Below are 19,633 nucleotides of genomic sequence, written 5' to 3'. Positions count from 1 at the left end.
AGCCACACGAAATTATTATTATTCATAACATTCGGTTTCCAACAGAGAAGTAGATGGCAAGACTCACATTAATCAACAATGATGTTAAATACATCGTACGACTAGAGTGAATGGAACATAGTGACTTTTTTATTTTATGGACATTCGGCACTTTACTTCCTCTCATACATCCAAATCTGCTTGCAGAAAGATTTTCCTAGGCACATATAACTGAGTTGCGTGAGTAAACGTGCGTAAGTTGCGTGAATGGTTTTTTTAATATCTATTATGCCTTTTAGTCAGTAGTAGTATCACACCTAATGCGTTACTAATTTGTAACCTGATCTTAGGGTATCTGTCACTAGCATTTAGTTTTTCGTACAACTGCTATGTCATACTTTTATGTTCACATTTTAAAATTTTATTATGTCGGGTTCCATGGCTAAATGGTTAGCGTGCTAGCCTTTGGCCACAGGGGTCCCGGGTTCGATTCCCGGCAGGGTCGGTAATTTTTAACCATAATTGGTTAATTCTCCTAGCACATGTGTCGTCTTCATCATCATTTCATCCTCATCACGACGCGCAGGTCGCCTATGGGAGACAAATCAAAAGACCTGCACCTGGCGAGTCGAAGTACTTGGACACATCCGGGCACTAAAAGTCACACGCCATTTCATTTCATTTCAATTTTATTATTGGAAGTGGTTAAGTGTAAGAGAGGACCGTAAGCCCTAACCTCGTCTCAAATTTGAGTGAAGAATTAGTAAATAAATAATTTAATTAAATAAATAAATAAATAACGGAAATATTGAGGTTTCTGCAAAACACTTATTCATTTTTAATTTATGGCTTGAATTATTTCATTCACATTTTTGTAACGAGAAATAATAATAATAATAATAATAATCATAATTGTACCGGGCGGTACACCTCCACGCCGCTAATTTAAAATGTGCGCCAATTGAAACTCCTCTGCTGGAGGAAGTCTGAACTTTATTGACGGTATTAATTTTCAAGTTTCTCAGAAGATGTCACTACGTGGAGAGTTTGGAGTTTTTGAACTGTGCCACTTTTGATGTATTTTTGTTTTACCGGTAGTAAGAAGTGTGAACTTTCTCTTCTAGAGGACACTACTGAAAAACTACAATGGTGCACCCTAGTGCGATGTGAAAGAACTGTTTTTTTGGAGAAATTTTTATTTCAAAAGTTTGTTTCTTGTTAAATTTCTTTCTGTTATTGTTTAAGTTGGCTGTATACCCCTCTCTTTCCCCTTGTTTTGTATTTAGCCAATCCCGAATTTCTTTAATTAATTTCTGACCAATCTGATGTATCTTCCCCCAACTGGGATATGTTGCTGTACCCTACCCAATAAAGTGATTGTGGGCGGGTGTTTTCTTCCCTAAAACGCCTCGAACTTTCCGCGAGAGTATATAAACTGCTGATTTTTGGGTCTCTGGGCCACTTCTGTTCCATCTTTTCGTGTGTAAAGTACATTGCAGGGGGCGGGAAGCGCCTCTTTCTTCGGCGGCAGTCAACAACCAGGTAATGGCCGATTAATTACTTCTTTTCTTGCTTGCTCAGCAGTTTAACTCTCGGGGCGGGTCCGAAGTTTTTCCATTATGTAACCTTCCTTAAAATGTAAAGAAACTTGTATCTATTCTATCTTTTAAACTACATACTGGGATAGAGAGTGCTTAACCCTCTCGAGCTCCCACTCATATTGTTTTGAGGTGAACTTATTTTCTCAACCTATTCTTCCTTAACATTATGTAAATTTGTTTCTTTCTAAAGTCACCTCTTTAGTATGGGATTAGCCCTTGCATTTGTGGCCTAGAGCCAGATTAGGTTTTAAAAGCAAATGTATTAGGAGTGCAGTTCGCCTCCTCTCAAATTGGTATTTTAGAGGTCATGTAATTATCCATTTATCGCTTAATAGACCTCAGTAGGTTGGGTATTTTACCCCTGTGTCTATGTCCAGAGAGGACAACTTGAAGGTGGAGTTTGGTGTGGCCTTTGAGAGGCTTAAAGTTTGAGAGCGAGCGGCTCTTTCTTGAAAATTGAGTGTTGTATGCCTCGAGGAGGCTTTTCGGTGTAATTTGGAGCAAGTGCTCCTGAGCATGAATGGGGTTTTCTGCCCCTCTGTTAATACTTATTTTGAAGTAAGGTTGGGCTGATTGCCCAAGCATTGTTAAGTCGGAGCGCGAAGCCCAAATCCAGTAAATATTGTAACTACATTTTGTTGACTTGCTACTCTGTACCTGCCATGCTTGTTATTTCTTTATTTTGAAAAGAAAATATAACCTTGTTAAATTTTAAATTAATTTTACTTTCGTAGCTTGAGACCTGTTCACCACCCCGCACCTTCTTTCACCTCTAACTGCCACAAAAACACGGTAACAACAATAATAATAATAATAATAATAATAATATTAATAATAATAATAATAATAATAATAATATGTGGCTTTACGTCCCACTAATTTTTTACGGCTTTCGGAGACTCCGAGGAGCCAGAATTTAAGCTCGCAGGAGTTCTAAAACGTGCCAATAAATCTACAGACACGAGGCTGACGTATTTGAGCACCTTCAAATACCATCGGACTGAGCAAGGATCGAACCTGCCAAGTTCGAGTCAGAAGGCCAGCACCTTAACCGTCTGAGCCACTGAGCCCGGAAATGCTAAATGAAAACACCGAGATTGTTTTGTGTGGCTCCTTTCTATCTTTCTTCTGTCTTTCTTTTCTTCAGTTCTATTAATTGAATACATTCCTTTAAATTAAAATATGAGTTTTTATGAAAAACATCTAAACATTGATAATACGGTAATGTGCAATTATACAGGTGTGATAGTTTCCACTGACCACATTTCTTTATACTGTCAGTTTTTGAGTAATTTGTATTTTGTGGAATCTTCATATGACAGGGAATGAATTTTTAAAGAAATACATGAAGCATTCTGTTCATACATTTCATATGTTTTTAATACAAATAAAGTGCAAATTGAGAGCTACAAGAAACACACTACAATTCCACGGAAGCGACATTCAATCCATGGATGACGAGTTTGTAAATTGGGAACTTGATCGCTACACTACGTGTCACGTGCTGGTCTTGTGAAGCACTCTCGAAATATTCAAATTTCACTTTCTTGGAAATGAGAGAGAGTTGCGCCTCGTAAATGGAGCCGGTGAATGTTCTCACAATGGTCTAGATGTATATTGCAAAATAAATGAAATCGGTGGGGCAAGTTGGCAAGGTCTCCTTCTCAGTGTGAGATTTGAAATTGATCTGGTTAATTTTTTTTGACATACCTAACAAGTTCAGTTCCACATGATGATCTCTTGTTCTATTTGCCTTTTATGTTTGGCGTATAAGAAACTTCCTGCTCGAAAATGTTATAGAATCATGGATATGATTCTGGATTTAGAAGATGAGAGAGCGAGCGCAGATTCTTTGGCTGTTCCCCTCCCAGCAGCCTCTTAAGACATGCAGGGGTACAGATAATGCATTCTTTCACACCACCCATATGGGAGATCAAGCGTTCCTATGAATCCAAATTTATTTATTTATTTATTTATTTATTTATTTATTTATTTATTTATTTATTTATTTATTTATTTATTTATTTATTTATTTATTTATTTATTTCTCAATCCCTTTACTCTCCAGGGTTGATTTTGCCTCTGACTCAGTGAGGGATCCTACCTCTACTGCCTCAAGGGCAGTGTCCTGGAGCGTGAGACTTTGGGTCGGGGAATACAACTGGAAAGGAGAACCGGTACCTCGCCCAGGCGGCCTCACCTGCTATGCTCAACAGGATCTTCGTGGGGGGAGGGAAAGATCGGAAAAGATAGACAAGGATGAGGGAAGGAAGCGGCCGTAGCCTTAAGTTAGATACAATCCCGGCATTTGTCTGGATGAGGAGTAGGAAACCATGGAAAACAACATCGAGGGTGGCTGAGGTGGGAATCGAACCCCCGTCTACTCAGTTGACCTCCGAGGATGAGTGGACCCCGTTCCAGCCCTCGTACCACTTTTCAAGTTGTGTAGCAGAGCCGAGAATCGAAGCTGGGTCTCCGGTGGTGGCAGCTAATCACACCAACCACTACATCACAGGGGAGGACATTATTATTATTATTATTATTATTATTATTATTATTATTATTATTATTATTATTATTATTATTATTATTATTATTATTAGCTAGCTATGTGGCAAAGAGGTAGCGTGCCTGTCTCTTCTTCCAAGGCACTGTGTTCGTTTCCCGGACAGTTCAAAGATTTTAATTCTGGACTAGGGAGTAGAATAAGGTTTACTTTTTCAAAGGCTCTTAGTTACAGGAAGAAAGCGCACAGTGAGGAGATGAAGCTACTAAACGAATACTGGTTGCCATGGTTACAATGGTGTTGGGAAACAGATGGAACTAATTCAAGATACACTCCCAGCCCCAAAGTATATCCAACCTGAAGTAATACGAACTGGCGAAGGGGATCAGAACTTGTTAAGTGCTAATATGAATACAAGGTGTTTAGTACACTTGTATAGCAAGAACGTTTATTATTTCTTCAATTCTGAATTACCTCCCTGTCTCGATCAGTGGTTGGCCTCAGCATTTCAACATCGCGGATTCAAACCCGACAGAAATATATATTTTAAAGGCGGAAATCTATTCGACACGCCATGTCGTACGCTGTCGGCATGTAGAACACCTCTGGTGAAATATTTCATGCTTATCCAACAAAACTAAATAAAGATCAGCGAATTATTGCTTGCGCAATAATAATCCGTTTCTTTGGTAGAATAAAATGGGAATTAGAAGTTGACGTACAGGCAGCCTAAATGGCATTAAATCAAAATTCCTGTACATGGTAGCTCAGGCTACACGATTATTATTATTATTATTATTATTATTATTATTATTATTATTATTATTATTATTATTATTATTATTATTATTATTATTATTATTATTATTATTATTATTATTATTATTGTGACTCAAAAAGTATGTCAGCAGATGAATGACACTCCGGATGCTTTCTTCTTCTTCTTCTTCTTCTTCTTCTTCTTCGTCTTCTTCTTCTTCTACTTCTTCTTTTCCTCATCTTCTTTCAGAGCCATTCTCTCAGTCCAGGTTGGTGATAACCATTGCATGTGCATCTCTATCAAATGATTTAGACTGTTCTCAAAGTAGGGCGCTGGTATCTAAGGAAAGCTACATACAATTTATTCTATAGGCCTATAGAAATATTCATTAATTACAATGAATTACATAATATCTAACACTAACCTTTTTTGAAAATTGAAACACCGTGAAAGAATGGCCGAATGATTCCATATTTGGTGTTTATGACGAATAGTGTACCAGCAATATGTGATTATGACTACAGAGAGATGCGGTGCACGTAGGCCCAACAGTGCCCTGCCTTGTGTGATTGAGAAGGTCAGTATTACGCCAATTATAGTCAGTGAAGAATGGTCAAACCTGAATATAAATGCCTGTGTGCATCGTCGACATCAAAGGGCGCAATATCTGCATGTGAGTGAGCTCGAAGTGGGCAGAATGATCTGTCTTCGGGAAGCGGGTTTGTCATACCATGACATCAACTAATGTTAAATCTAAAGGAAGAATCCCACGTTCCTATACGTATTTGCTTTTTATGGCTAGTCTATGCAACTACAAACATATTCCAGCTTAAAGACTAGTTAAGTGACTAAGAAAGTACATGTTTCGTTCTTCTGTTTTGGAACATCTTCAGCTAAAAACAAGTGTGTTAAGATGCAAAAATTGACACATATGAAATAAAAACACTCATGATGATGATAATTATGAGATAAAATATTCTTTCATACTGAGTTAAAACACTCAACAAGTTAATAACCTGGCGAGTTGGCTGTGCGGTTAGAGGCACATGGCTGTGAGATTGCATCCGGGAGATTGTGGGTTCGAATCTCACTATCGGCAGCCCTGAAGATGGTTTTCTGTGGTTTCCCATTTTCACACCAGGCAAATGCTGGGGCTGTACCTTAATTAAGGCCACGGCCGCTTCCTTCTAATTCCTAGGCCTTTCCTATCCCATCGTCGCCATCAGACCTATCTGTGTCGGTGCGACGTAAAGCCACTAGCAAAAAAAGAAAAATGTAATGAAATCTGTGTGCGTCAGGTATCCCAGAAAGTGTTCTTTCTTCAAAATACTGGATCAATGTTTATAGTTTGTAATATGTGCTATAAATAACTTGTGGGTGACGATAGACTTAAATTTTAAATACATTGACCAGGGCAAACTCCTTAAGAACAACCTAAGTTGAGGTTAATTCTTGATAGAAATTTTTGAGATGATGAAGGGAGTCTCCCGGTTGGTCCCGCTATCCTTACGTCATTAAGTCATCAGCTGACTAAGTGTCTTCTTATACCATGACATTTCAGCAGGGCATGCTGATATGACAAGTGATCCGTGTGTGGAAGCAGTGGACAGAAGAGGGTCGTTTGCAGCGACGAGCGGATACTGAATTACGCATTACAACCACAGCACGTGATGACCTCCATCTTGTCCTCATGGCCATAACGGACTGTACAGCTTCGTCAACAGTGTAGGCTCGACGCTGGAGCACTGTAACAGGTATGAACCTCAACTTTAATTTAGAAGTAGTTTCCACCTTTCATACTTCTTTACGTTCACATGTAACTGGCACTTATTATAGGGTCTCTCAATACAAATCCAGACCGGTGTTTGTACTCTGCGCTACGGCAGCTGCAGCATGGGAGGCGTGTTCATAGTTCTTGACCTTGCAAGCAACCTGCACGTGTTCGATCTGGCAAGCATGAGTCGCCAGTCTGAATCTCAGCTGTTAACATGGAGAGACAGTTATCATAGCAATACCGTATTTTCGTATGTAAAAGTTCTGGTTTCATCTTAATGCTCGTGTGAGGAGTCATAACTCTCGCCATTGGTGTGCAGAAAATCGTAATGGGTTTGTGAAGTCTCTCATTATGATGGGAAGATTGCTGTTTGGTGTGCTGTTAGTGCAATAAGAAGAATTGGGCCTATTATTTTCGAGACGACAGTAAATGCTGAGAGGTACCATGATGACATTTTGACGCCGTTCTGCCATCATTTAACCCTTTGGCACTCAACCTAGATGCAGGTGTTTGCTCGAAGACACTCAGACCAATTTCTGTGATTTTCCAAAGCAAATTACAAAAATTCAACACGTAAAGAGTTTAACACACATTAAAATAAAATTAATCACACTAATACAGGAAACTATGAGCATTTCAGAAATGAATATACTTTGGACGTATTGTTATTGGTTAAGCCCAAAATAATTATTAAATTTCGAAAATAAATATTTAAAAATAAATTATTTTTTTCAATGACAGAAAAATTAGACATTGTTGCGTCTTCCTTCTTTACTCTTAGACGTGGATGAAAGGACATTTAATTCTGAATAATTTGATATCAATATGATGTGTGTGCTTCAATTAACTCACAAAGCATTGCACAAAGTTATTTAGGGTACATGTAACGGTCATCGATGTCAGGGCCTCGCGGTCCGATGCACGGTGAGCAGTTACGACCGTGTCACTTCCCACATAACGGGAATCACTTTCGGCAAAAGAAGGTCATTATTACTGTCTAAATCATCTGAAAATTCATGGATATCGGCATCATTCGGCCTTGAATATGGCCTAGCCATTACTATAAAAAGATGACGCAAGCAGGTGCAACAACGGAGTTATGAAAAGGAGTAAAATTGTAGTTTACGAAGTGCATCGAACACACGATATACCAAAGAAACGATATAAACTATAAACAAAACTCATAGCAAGATCAACTTGTTGTATTCTTAAGCCAATCAAAACAGATCCACGCAATAACAACTTCAAATAACCACAACATAAACATTCACGGTCAACCGATTTTATTTGTCGAAAATAAAAATATTTTGTAGGGCTGGTGGATATATCTGTTGAGTTAAACGCAAATTCAACGCTTTAATCTACCGTCACGATCAACTGTTACGATTTAACAGCTACGCAAATGACCAAAATCCGTAAATAAGGCAGAGCCGATGTATCGGCGCCGTGAGCGTTTTCGCCACAACCTCTCGCGCAGATAGATCGGCGCGCTGAGTGCGAAAGTGTTAATGGAAGAAAAAAATAGCGTGGGTGGTCTAAACAAGATTTAGTCCCTGCTCATACAGCAGAAGACTCCCTTTTTACAATCTTGGAAGAGTTTGCAGACAGAGTGATCAGTGTTGGTCTATTTACCTCTCGTTCTCGAGATCTAACAGTGTGTGATATTTGCATGTAGGGTAAACTGAAAGAAAAACTGTATCGAACAAATCCTCACACTTTGGAGGAACTGAAAGAAAACATTACGAATGGAATCAGACACAGAATGGAAGAACTCACTCGCGTCAGTCAGAATGTGGTTACCAGATTCAATGCCTGTATAACCCAGGAAGTATGATATTTCCAGTATCTCTTATAAGGTAAGATTTCATATAAGATTGCATACGCGCTTAAAGTAGGGCGGCCGCGCGCGACTTATGTACGGCTGAGGCAGCTGCCGTAGCGCAGAGTGCAAACACCGTGCGTTCGGTCATAGTTTATATGAGAGACCCTGTATACTTGTATCTTAGGACATATTTCGTCTCCTTTGGAGACATCTTCAGCTAAAAACATGCAAAAAATGATACAGACAACAAAAATTGTATTAAAGCAACTTTAAAATCCTTAAAAACTTGTTAAACAGGACCCTTCTGGGCCTATATGTATCCCATATCTCTACAATCCTAGTCACATATTCCGGCACACTCTCCTACACATCCACAAAGTTTGGATTCATTAGGGCCATTCTTTCACGGTGATTCAACAAGTTTATATTTGCCTATAATTTTTTTTTTTTTTTGCTAGTTGTTTTAAGTCGCACCGACACAGATAGGTCTTACGGCGACGATGGGACAGGAAAGGGCTAGGAGTGGGAAGGAAGCGGCCGTGGCCTTAATTAAGGTACAGCCCCAGCATTTGCCTGGTGTGAAAGTGGGGAACCACGGAAAACCATTTACAGGGCTGCCGACAGTGGGGTTCGAACCTACTATCTCCCGAATACTGGATACTGGCCGCACTTAAGCGACTGCAGCTATCGAGCTCGGTTTGCCCATTATTATTATTATTATTATTATTATTATTATTATTATTATTATTATTATGGAGGTAAGGTGTTCATATCTTTGGCAAAAGTATGTTGATAGCATAAGATGTGCAGTCTTAATTGGACGCTTCTAATCATGGGACCATATTAGCAGAATGGCATCCAACAAGGAAGTCCATAGCAAAATAAAGAAAATGACAGACACAATACGCAAAGGATGGGCATGATATTTTGAAAGGTAACAGGTTGATTAAAAATATATTTCACTTTTTTATATTAAGAAACCAAAAACTACGTGCCTTGGTTTAGGAACACCAAAGAAGACGTCCACACGCTACAAATCAAACCCGAGGACACCTTTGATAGTGGCAGATTGACTGCATTGTATTGGGCAAATAAAACAATAGATTAGGATCATCAGCTCACCACCAGCGGCGACAGAAGATCGAGCAACGTGGTACCACAATACTAGAAAATCTGGCACCAAATGATTGAAAAAGGTAAACGAAGAAAATTTGTATCAGTTTGTTTAAGATCTAATGGAACCTTTTTTTTTTTTTTTTTTTTTGCTACTTGCTTTACGTCGCACCGACACAGATAGGTCTTATGGCGACGATGGGACAGGTAAGGCCTGGGAGTGGGAAGGAAGCAGCCGTGGCCTTAATTAAGGTACAGCCTGGTGTGAAAATGGGAAACCACGGAAAACCATTTTCAGGGCTGCCGACAGTGGGGTTCGAACCTACTATCTCCCGAATCTAATGGAACCATCTAACTTATATAGTCAGGGGTAGCTCATCTATACCTTGGTAGAATTTTGCTATAATGTGTTGTATTAACTGTCCATAGTAATTATATTGAGCAGTCTCCGCGCTGGTTCCCGTGGCTCTTGTTGTGCCTGTGCTGTCTCCTAGAATCTTGAGAAAGTCGCACTGAGAACACTTGTGACCGACGAAGTGGCTGTGCAGTTTGGAAGATAGTGGGTTCGAACCCTACTGTATTCTGGGCAGCTCTAGATATGGTTCAGTGTGGTTTCCCATTTTCACACCAGGCATGGTTGCTTCCTTCTCCCTCTCAGTCCTTTCCTATCCCATCGTCACTGTAAGACCTGTCTATGCCGGTGCGATGTAGCTTTCTTTGCTAGTGGCTTTACGTCGCACCGACACAGATCGGTCTTTTGGCGGAGATGGGATAGGAAAGGCCTAGGAGTTGGAAGGAAGCCGCCGTGGCCTTAATTAAAGTACAGCCCCAGCATTTGGCTGGTGTGAAAATGGTTAACCACGGAAAACCATCTTCAGGGCTGCCGACAGTCGGATTCGAACCCACTATCTCCCGGATGCAAGCTCACAGCCGCGCGCTCTAACCGCACGGCCAACTCGCCCGGTCGGTGCGATGTAAAGCAAACTGTAAAAAAATGTAGAACACCTATACACGTCATTTTTTGTCAAGACTGCACCAACAGCGTGCTACGCAGTCAGTAAGATATGGGTATACTTTGTTTCTGCAAACCTGGAAAGAGTGGATGCAGAGAAATCTTATGTACAAGATTCTAGCAGATCAGACCTGTGTACATCCACTGACCGCCAGTGATTTCTTTGTAAAAGAGGTAATAAAGAACAACTTCCTACCAAATCATCAATGTGTGAACTTCACATCAGAAATATCGAGCAATAGGCTGTGATTATAAATCCAGAATTTTATCTAAAATCCTGCCTTAAATACAAGTGAACAGAAGGAGCAGGACTTCGCACTGAGATACGTGTTTACGAGGACTGCAGTCCATAGCTTCCATTAGAGAATCTGCAGCCAAATGGGATATCACCATGCATCGACTCAATGATTCTGTACTTTCTGTGCCGACGACTTGGCTACTCCTATTTGGGCCACGTATCTGCGAGTTTACTTTCAGAAGATGGTGGGTTCGAACCACATTGTTGGCAGCCTGGAAGACGGATTTCCGTTGTCTTTCACTTTCACACCAAACAGATGCAGGAGCTGTAACTGGATTAGGATCACATTCGCTTCTTTCCCAGTCCTAGACCTGTCCTATCCCATCGTCGCCAAAAGACCTGTCTATGTCAGTACAACGTAAAGCAAATCGTAATGTATTTACTGTGGACTGCATTGCCAACAGCACCATATACCTGTCGGCCAAGCTAGAATTAACCATCTAGCATATCATGTAAATTATAATACTTCACGTAGACTCATTTTTACTTATAATTAAGGCTCGGAAGTTGAAGATTTGTACTAAACCTAAAAAATCGAAAAACAAAATGACCCAAACACTGGTAAAAAGTCAAAATGCAATCCAAATTCATTAATAATTTTAGCTCTAATTACATACTCAATGTAGGAATATAACAATGTTTTAAATACATAATTCTGGTAGTATGCAACATTCAGTTCAAAAGTATATATTACCGGGCGAGTTGGCCGTGCGGTTAGGAGCGCGCACCTGTGAGCTCGCATCCGGGAGATAGTGGGTTCGAACCCCACCATCGGCAGCCCTGAATATGGTTTTCCGTGGTTTTCCATTTTCACACCAGGCAAATGCTGGGACTGTGCCTTCATTAAGGCCACGGCTGCTTCCTTCCCATTCCTAGGCATTTCCTGTCCCATCGTCGCCATAAGACCTATCTGTGTCATTGCGACGTAAAGCAACTAGCAAATATATATATTAACATACTTTAAAAAAAGGAATTCAGTTTTTGTTTAAAAAAATATTTGCAGAATTTAGAATGAAATGTTTCTTCCACCTAGAATGAACAAGAATGAATTCAGCGAACCAGCAATGGACATCCTGGAGAAATAAATTGAAATTAGTATAACTGGAATCATATTATTTTGTCTTACAGAAATTGGAGTCTTGAAGAAATCGGTCCAGAGGCCATCAAATGGAATGATTGCACCACAGTAGATAACGCCAAGCAAAGCTTCCCTAGAGAGTACATGAATCTGCATCAGTCAATCAATCACTTCTGATCTGCATTTAGGGCAGTCGCCCAGGTGGCAGATTACCTATCTGTTGTTTTCCTAGCATTTTCTTAAATGATCGCAAAGAAATTGGAAATTTATTGAACATCTCCCTTGGTAAGTTATTCCAATCCCTAACTCCCCTGCCTATAAACGAAAATTTGCCCCAATTTGTCCTCTTGAATTCCAACTTTATCTTCATATTGTGATCTTTTCTACTTTTAAACAAATCACACAAACATATTCGTCTACATATGTCATTCCACGCCATCTCTCCACTGACAGCTTCGGAACACACCACTTAGGCGAGCAGCTCGTCTCCTTTCTCCTTTCTTCCCAGCCCAAACTTCGCAACATTTTTGTAACGATACTCTTTTGTCGGAAATCGCCCAGAACAATTCGAGCTGCTTTTCTTTGGATTTTTTCCAGTTCTTGAATCAAGTAATCATGGTGAGGGTCCCATGCACTGGAGCCATACTCTAGTTGGGGTCTTACCAGAGACGTATATGCTCTCTCCTTTACATCCTTACTACAACCTAGAAAAATAGGCACCCATTCAGTCACTCTTTTTTCTAGTCCAGTTGCACCCATTTTTTCCAGTAGTCTCCCATGATCTACCCTATCAAATGCCGTAGATAGGTCAATCGCAATACAGTCCATTTGACCTCCTGAATCCAGGATATCTGCTATATCTTGCTGGAATCCTTCAAATTGAGCTTCAGTGGAATAACCTTTCCTAAACACAATCTGCCCTCTGTCAAGCCAGTTATTACTTTCGCACACATGTCTAATATAATCAGAAAGAATGCTTTCCCAAAGCTTACATGCAATGCATGTCAAACTGACTGGCCTGTAATTTTCAGCTTTATGTCTATCACTATTTCCTTTATACACAGGGGCTACTACAGCAAGCTTCCATTCATTTGGTATACCTCCTTCATGCAAACAATTATCAAATAAGTACTTCAGATATAGTACTATATCCCAACCCACTGCCTTTAGTATATCCCCAGAAATCTTACCAATTCCAGCTGCTTTTCTAGCTTTCAAATTTTGTATCTTACTGTAAATGTCATTGTTATCATATGTAAATTTCAATACTTCTTTAGTATTGGTCACGTCCTCTATCTGGACATTATCCTTGTAACCAACAATTCTCACATATTGCTGACTGAATACACTCGATCCTCGAATACACACTCCCCTTGTTCATTAATGATTCCTGGAATATCCTTTTTGGAACTTGTTTCTGCTTTAAAGTAACTATACATGCCCTTCCATTTTTCACTAAAATTTGTATGACCACCAATTATGCTTGCCATCATGTTATCCTTAGCTGATTTCTTTGCTAGATTCAATTTCCTAGTAAGTTCCTTCAATTTCTCCTTACTTCCATAACCATTTCTAACTCTATTTCGTTCCAACCTCCACCTCCTTCTTTGTCTCTTTACTGCTCTGTTATAATATAGTGGATCTTTACCATTCCTTACCAGCTTTAAAGGTACAAACCTATTTTCACATTCCTCAACAACTGCTTTAAACCCATCCCAGAGTCTGTTTACATTTTTATTTACCGTTTTCAACCGATCATAGTTACATTTTAAAAACTCCCTCATGCCTGTTTTATCAGCAAAATGGTACTGCCTAATAGTCCTAATTTTAATACCTTCCTTCCTTTCACATTCATTTTAACTACGAAAAAAACAGCTTCGTGATCACTAATACCATTTATTACTTCGGTTTCTCTATAGAGCTCATCTGGTTTTACCAGCACCACATCCAAAATATTCTTCCCTCTTGGTTGTTCCGTCACTTTCTGAATCAGATGCCCTTCCCACATTAACTTATTTGCCATTTGTTGTTCATGCTTCCTGTCGTTCGCATTACCTTCCCAATTGACATTTGGTAAATTGAGATCACCTGCTACTATCACATTCCTTTCCAGATCGTTTCTAACATAGCTGATTATCTTATCAAATAATTCTGAATCAGCGTCAGCGCTACCCTTTTCTAGTCTGTACACTCCAAAGACATCAAGTTGCCTATTATATTTAAAGATGATCCTTACACCTAGAATTTCATGTTTTTCATCTTTAACTTTTTGGTAGCTTACAAATTCTTCTTTCACCAGAATGAATACCCCCACCTACCATTCCTATCATATCTCTACGATACACACTCCAGTTCCGCGAGAATAATTCTGCATCCGTTATATCATTGCTCAGCCATGATTCAACTCCTATTACAATATCTGTTAAGTATATGTCTATTAAATTACTTAAATCTATTCCTTTCTTTGCAATACTTCTACAGTTGAGCACTAAAATTTTTATGTCATCCCTACTTGACTTCCATTTTCCTGTAGCCTTATCACCGCTACCTGGGTCACCTCCTTTCCGGGAATGTACCTGTCTATAACCCTTCTAAACAAATTTCCTAAGTTATATGTACCACTGCGGTTTAAGTGAAGGCCATCTGAGCACAGATCCCTATCATCTACCCACCCATTAGGATCTAGAAATCTCACTTCCAGTTTCCTACATACCCACTCCATAGTCCTATTTAAATCTCCAGTCACCTTCCAGTCAGTATCCCTTCTACACAGTATTCCACTGATAACAATCTCCGTTTCCTTAAACTCCACCCGTGCTGCATTTACCAGATCCCACACGTCCCCAACTATGTTGGTACTTATACCTGCTTGTCTTACGTTGTTAATGCAACTTGAAACACTACCACCTTCTACTTTCCATCTTCCTTCTCTTCTACTTTCCTCAACATCCGCCTCAAATAATTCCTGGATAACACTCTATCCTGGTACCCTTTCCTCCACACACTTTTCCCACAGGTCCAACCATGGAATCTCCCATGACCAGAGCCTCAACCCTATCAACCTCATTTGATCCCTTCCCCACTTGGTCAACCCTATCTTCTCTCACTGCTGCAGAAACTACTTAATCCTCCCTTTTCTCCCTCCCATGACCCTGTTCCACCTGTCTTTTCCTATCCACTACTCTATATTTCCCTTTCCTACCTTTTCCCTTCCTCCTACCTCCACACATCTCAGCAACAGTTCCCTGTTCCTCATCTTCTCTCGATTGATCTCCCTGCAGTGACTCGTACCTATTTCTCACAGACACCTCTCCTGTCCTGTGCTGAACATTAAGAAGAAGGCTTAAATAGTACGAAATAGATTTGTATAATCTCTAAAGCCAGTTGGCTGAGGGATGAATGTATTACCAAGTGGTAAATGGTGAACGGAGACAAATTAGATATTGAAACATTGTATCCACGATATCCATCCCGGTCTGGGAAAAGATCATAAGTTAAATAACTGTAGGATTCCTGAACTTCTGCGTAGGGAGACAGCAGATTCATAGATAGCTCTTGTGAATTACTGCGGACGATTTTATTTTGGTAATCGGTAAGGGAGGACTGTGGTAGTCTGGCAGAGATAAGCTTGTGTCTCACAGTCAGTAACACCTGTGAAACACCCGGATAGGAAGGAGTCGGAGAACTCCGTAAAATGTATTAGTTGAGTTCTCGACAAGAAGCGGGCGGTTTAATTGTTGTATATGTGTACAGAATAAAATTATATTTAAAGTGTTATATAAAAATCTATGTGTGTTGCTTCAAGACGAGTGCAGGATCAGTGTACTTATAAGGTAGTATTTAAGCGGGGAATGTGTCCTGCAATTATGAGAGGTTAAATCCCGCGGTGGCTGGCGTACAATGAAGCATTGAAGATAAACCCGCGCCAACGGCGCAATTATAGATCTGTCTAATTTAAATATCATGTTTTGTAGTTAAAAATGTAAATGCTTGTCCCTTTAAATTAATTAATCAATTAATTAATCATAACATTGCGTTGTATATGTGGCGTGTATAAAATTTAAGTGTTGTGTCGACGAGGATATGTCTTGTCGTTATTCTAGTATGGAGGTTAATTGTCTGTTATTTATGTGAGCGCGCGAGACTTTAAATTTTGTTAAAATTTATTTTTAAAAATTCAAAGCGAAGTTAAATATTGCAATGAAAATCAATGACATAATATTCGGGCCGGTAAAAGTCACAACGATGGTAATGATAAAATAACCGTTATGAGTGTGATAAAGTCAAATATCAAGTTATCCAGTAATAATAATAATAATAATAATAATAATAATAATAATAATAATAATAATAATAATAATAATAATAATAATAATAAATAATCACGACAGGATAAAATTTAGATGATAAATTATGTGTTCAGCAGTAATATAAAGCGATTTGCGGTTTATATCGAAATCCAATGAAGAAAATCTTAGGTCGGCAATTTTGGAAAATTTAAATTTTGTGACACCGTGTATTTGTGGTACAGAAAATCACGGTATGCTATTTTGCTCCTGAGGTCAGGAAAATTTTCGATAAGTTAATTGTGAGATCATTATAAAGTTGTTTGGTTATGGGATCGCTTGTATTTTCAAAAGTTTCAAGCAAGAAGGAAATTGATTCTAATAGAAATGAAATATTATGAGAATAGTTAGGAAGAAGTTAAAGGCAGAGTGAGCCTGTATTTTGTGAGTGATGTAGAATATGCAGGATACCGAGAATAAGAGGCCCTGTATTTCGACAGAGAGAAGTTTTTGTGACATTGTGTATACTTTGAGGTGTAATATTTCTGAGACAGGTCGTATAAGAGGAACTATTCCTATAGCAATCCAGAACGATTGAAGAATGTAAGGGTTGTCAAATCCAAGTGAGCGTGTTGTAACGCCTATTTTAAGTACAAGTCAAAGTTCTCTCATGATTACTATTTTATGTGAGACCGTAGGTAACGGCAGTTAAGTCTAAGTGATGGTTCTATTTTATACCAGCGAATTACACTTTTGTGATAGCCGACCTCACGAACAAAATACATTCTGACACACGGTCAAGATAATACTTAATTATTGTAAATTGAATTCTATTCTGTATCTTTACGAGACGAAAATATCGCTGACTGGAAACATTGCGGGTGTGAAAAATGAATTTTATTAGAATGATAGTTTAGCTTACTTAGGTTGATGAAAAGTTACTTCACTGATAAGTTCACCGTGATACCTGTTTCGAGTGTTGACATGGCAGGTCAGTTGGAGCCTTACACTCGAGTTATGCCGTGAATATCATGATGGCAGTGATTATTGTTTTCAGTGGTATTACGTAATGTCAAAGGAGAGTTCAATTTATATTTATTTAGCGAATTTCGCCGCGTGTGTTGTGATTGTATTGAGGGGAATAGATTAAATTATTCGAACATGTTGTTTAATTTCAGTTTCACGCTTTATTGTAGGAAATGCACACAGTAAAATTCCCAGGTTCGAGTTCATTTTTTGAAGTGAATTTCACTTCGTGTGTTACAGTTTAAACGAGGATCAGATTTAAATATTTTCCGACATTGTGTTCAAGGTTCGATTTTGCGTGGCAGTATGAATGATGTGTAGATACCATAACGTTGGCTCAACGATAGATTTAGGATGCCGCGTGTATTATATAACTTAAGGATGAGTAGACACTGTAACGTTGGCTCAACGATCGGATTAGGGCGTCGTCTGTACATAGTCAAGTCATAAGTTAAGCAGTTTTGCGAATCGACCTGAACGATGTTAGTGTTTGCAGTAGTGGATACGAGTGTGAAAGATATTAGCAGGTGATGTATGGGATGTTCCCATATCCGAGAGGATAGTCGACTGGTGGATAACCTTAATTAAATGTAAATCTGGAATTCTACTTGTTGAAGGTCAGATTTTCCACGGATCGTGTGGGTTAATTCTCAGTTATCGTTTGGATAAATGGTGCCAGATTTTCAGGTTTTTCTATTCTTTTCCCGGTTTTTGCTGTCCACGAATGTTACACTACATTTTCATTCTTTGGAATACTATAATAAACAATCTTAAATTATAACATTTACCACTCACATTATGCATTGTGACTGCGTTAAAACATTGAAAAAATTTAAGTTACATTTCCTGCCTATTTAATAAACAAATTATCCTGATTTGCATTGAATAAATAATTTTAGTAAGCATATTTTTGCTCCTCATTTGAAGTAGTTATGCTCTCCTCTGAACCCAATCGTTTTGTCAGTGAAGTGACAGAAAAGAATCGCAAGGACCCCAAGATCCAAGAGTCCGATATTGCTCTACTGAAGCAGCCGAGGCAGACGACCAACGATGAAACGGTAAGATCAAGGGCTCAAGTCGTCAGTTGAGGATCATCAACTGAATCCGAACCGGATAAGGCAGATGTGGATAACTGCTACACAACCCCACTGCTGGCAGCCTGGATAATGGACATCCATCATACATCAGTTGAAACATTAGAATGGGTCAGAGAACTAGGCCTAGAATTTTAAGATTGTACGAACTTGCGACTGAGCACATTTGCCCACAAATTTTGTATATAAAATGCATATGTAAATAACTTTGATTCATCATACCATAAACAATAAATAAGAGCTTCAATCCAAGAAGAGATAAATATGGGAAACTTTTTATACCGCAGAGGCCCTGACTAGTACGAACTGGATGAGGGAAGACTATGAACGTAGTCAAATAGTGACTAGGGTACAACACACGGTTTTCATCACCGAGTGTGTACTAACAAAACTTTTTACACCCCGAACAATCAGTAACGGCGATTTGGTATTGGAAGTGGAGGGGTACAAAAATGTATTGACAACAAACAGTACCTGAGCCCAAAGGGTATAGAGGAACTGCGAGGGGGGGGGAGGTAGATATCAAAAATGAAAAAAAGGTATAAATAATAATATTTTATGCTTTCTGAGCGAATTTCGAGAGAGACGTACAGGTTGACATTCCAGCGATACCGTAATAATAGTACTATGCAACAAAACGTTCACCAAACGAACAATAATTTCACATTGTTACATTTAAATACAAGTACGGCGTAATTATACAATTGAAAAATAATTCAATATTTGACTGCAAACTAACAAAGAAACAGACACTGAATGGAATTGAACAGACACGTTGACTGTGTGAGACTGACCGACTGACAAATGGGCGTGACAAGCGGGTGTCCTTGACAAAAATGCATGTGTACCCCTGCTACCCTTCGTCGCAGAACTTGCTACACATTGCTTCGCGGGTCTCCACTACTTGCTGTGGCGCTGTACAATTCCTTTAGCCACAACGAACATCTTATGCATGTTTCCGCTAAGTTAATAGTAAAATAAATTAAAGGAAAATTTCTTGAAAAGACAACAAGGTTTATACACAGACTGACAGAGCAAATGCAACACCAAGAAGGAGTGGTTCGAAAGGGATGAAAGTTGGGGAAAAAACAGAGACGGCACGGACGAATAATTGATGTTTATTTCAAACCGATATGCAGGTTACACAATGCGCACGGCATCGACTCAGTAGGATGTAGGACCACCGCGAGCGGCGATGCACGCAGAAACACGTCGAGGTACAGAGTCAATAAGAGTGCGGATGGTGTCCTGAGGGATGGTTCTCCATTCTCTGTCAACCATTTG

The sequence above is a fragment of the Anabrus simplex genome, chromosome 8, assembly GCF_040414725.1.
Source record: "Anabrus simplex isolate iqAnaSimp1 chromosome 8, ASM4041472v1, whole genome shotgun sequence".
NCBI classification, from domain to species: Eukaryota; Metazoa; Arthropoda; class Insecta; order Orthoptera; family Tettigoniidae; genus Anabrus; species Anabrus simplex.
This window is presented reverse-complemented; position numbering follows the sequence as displayed.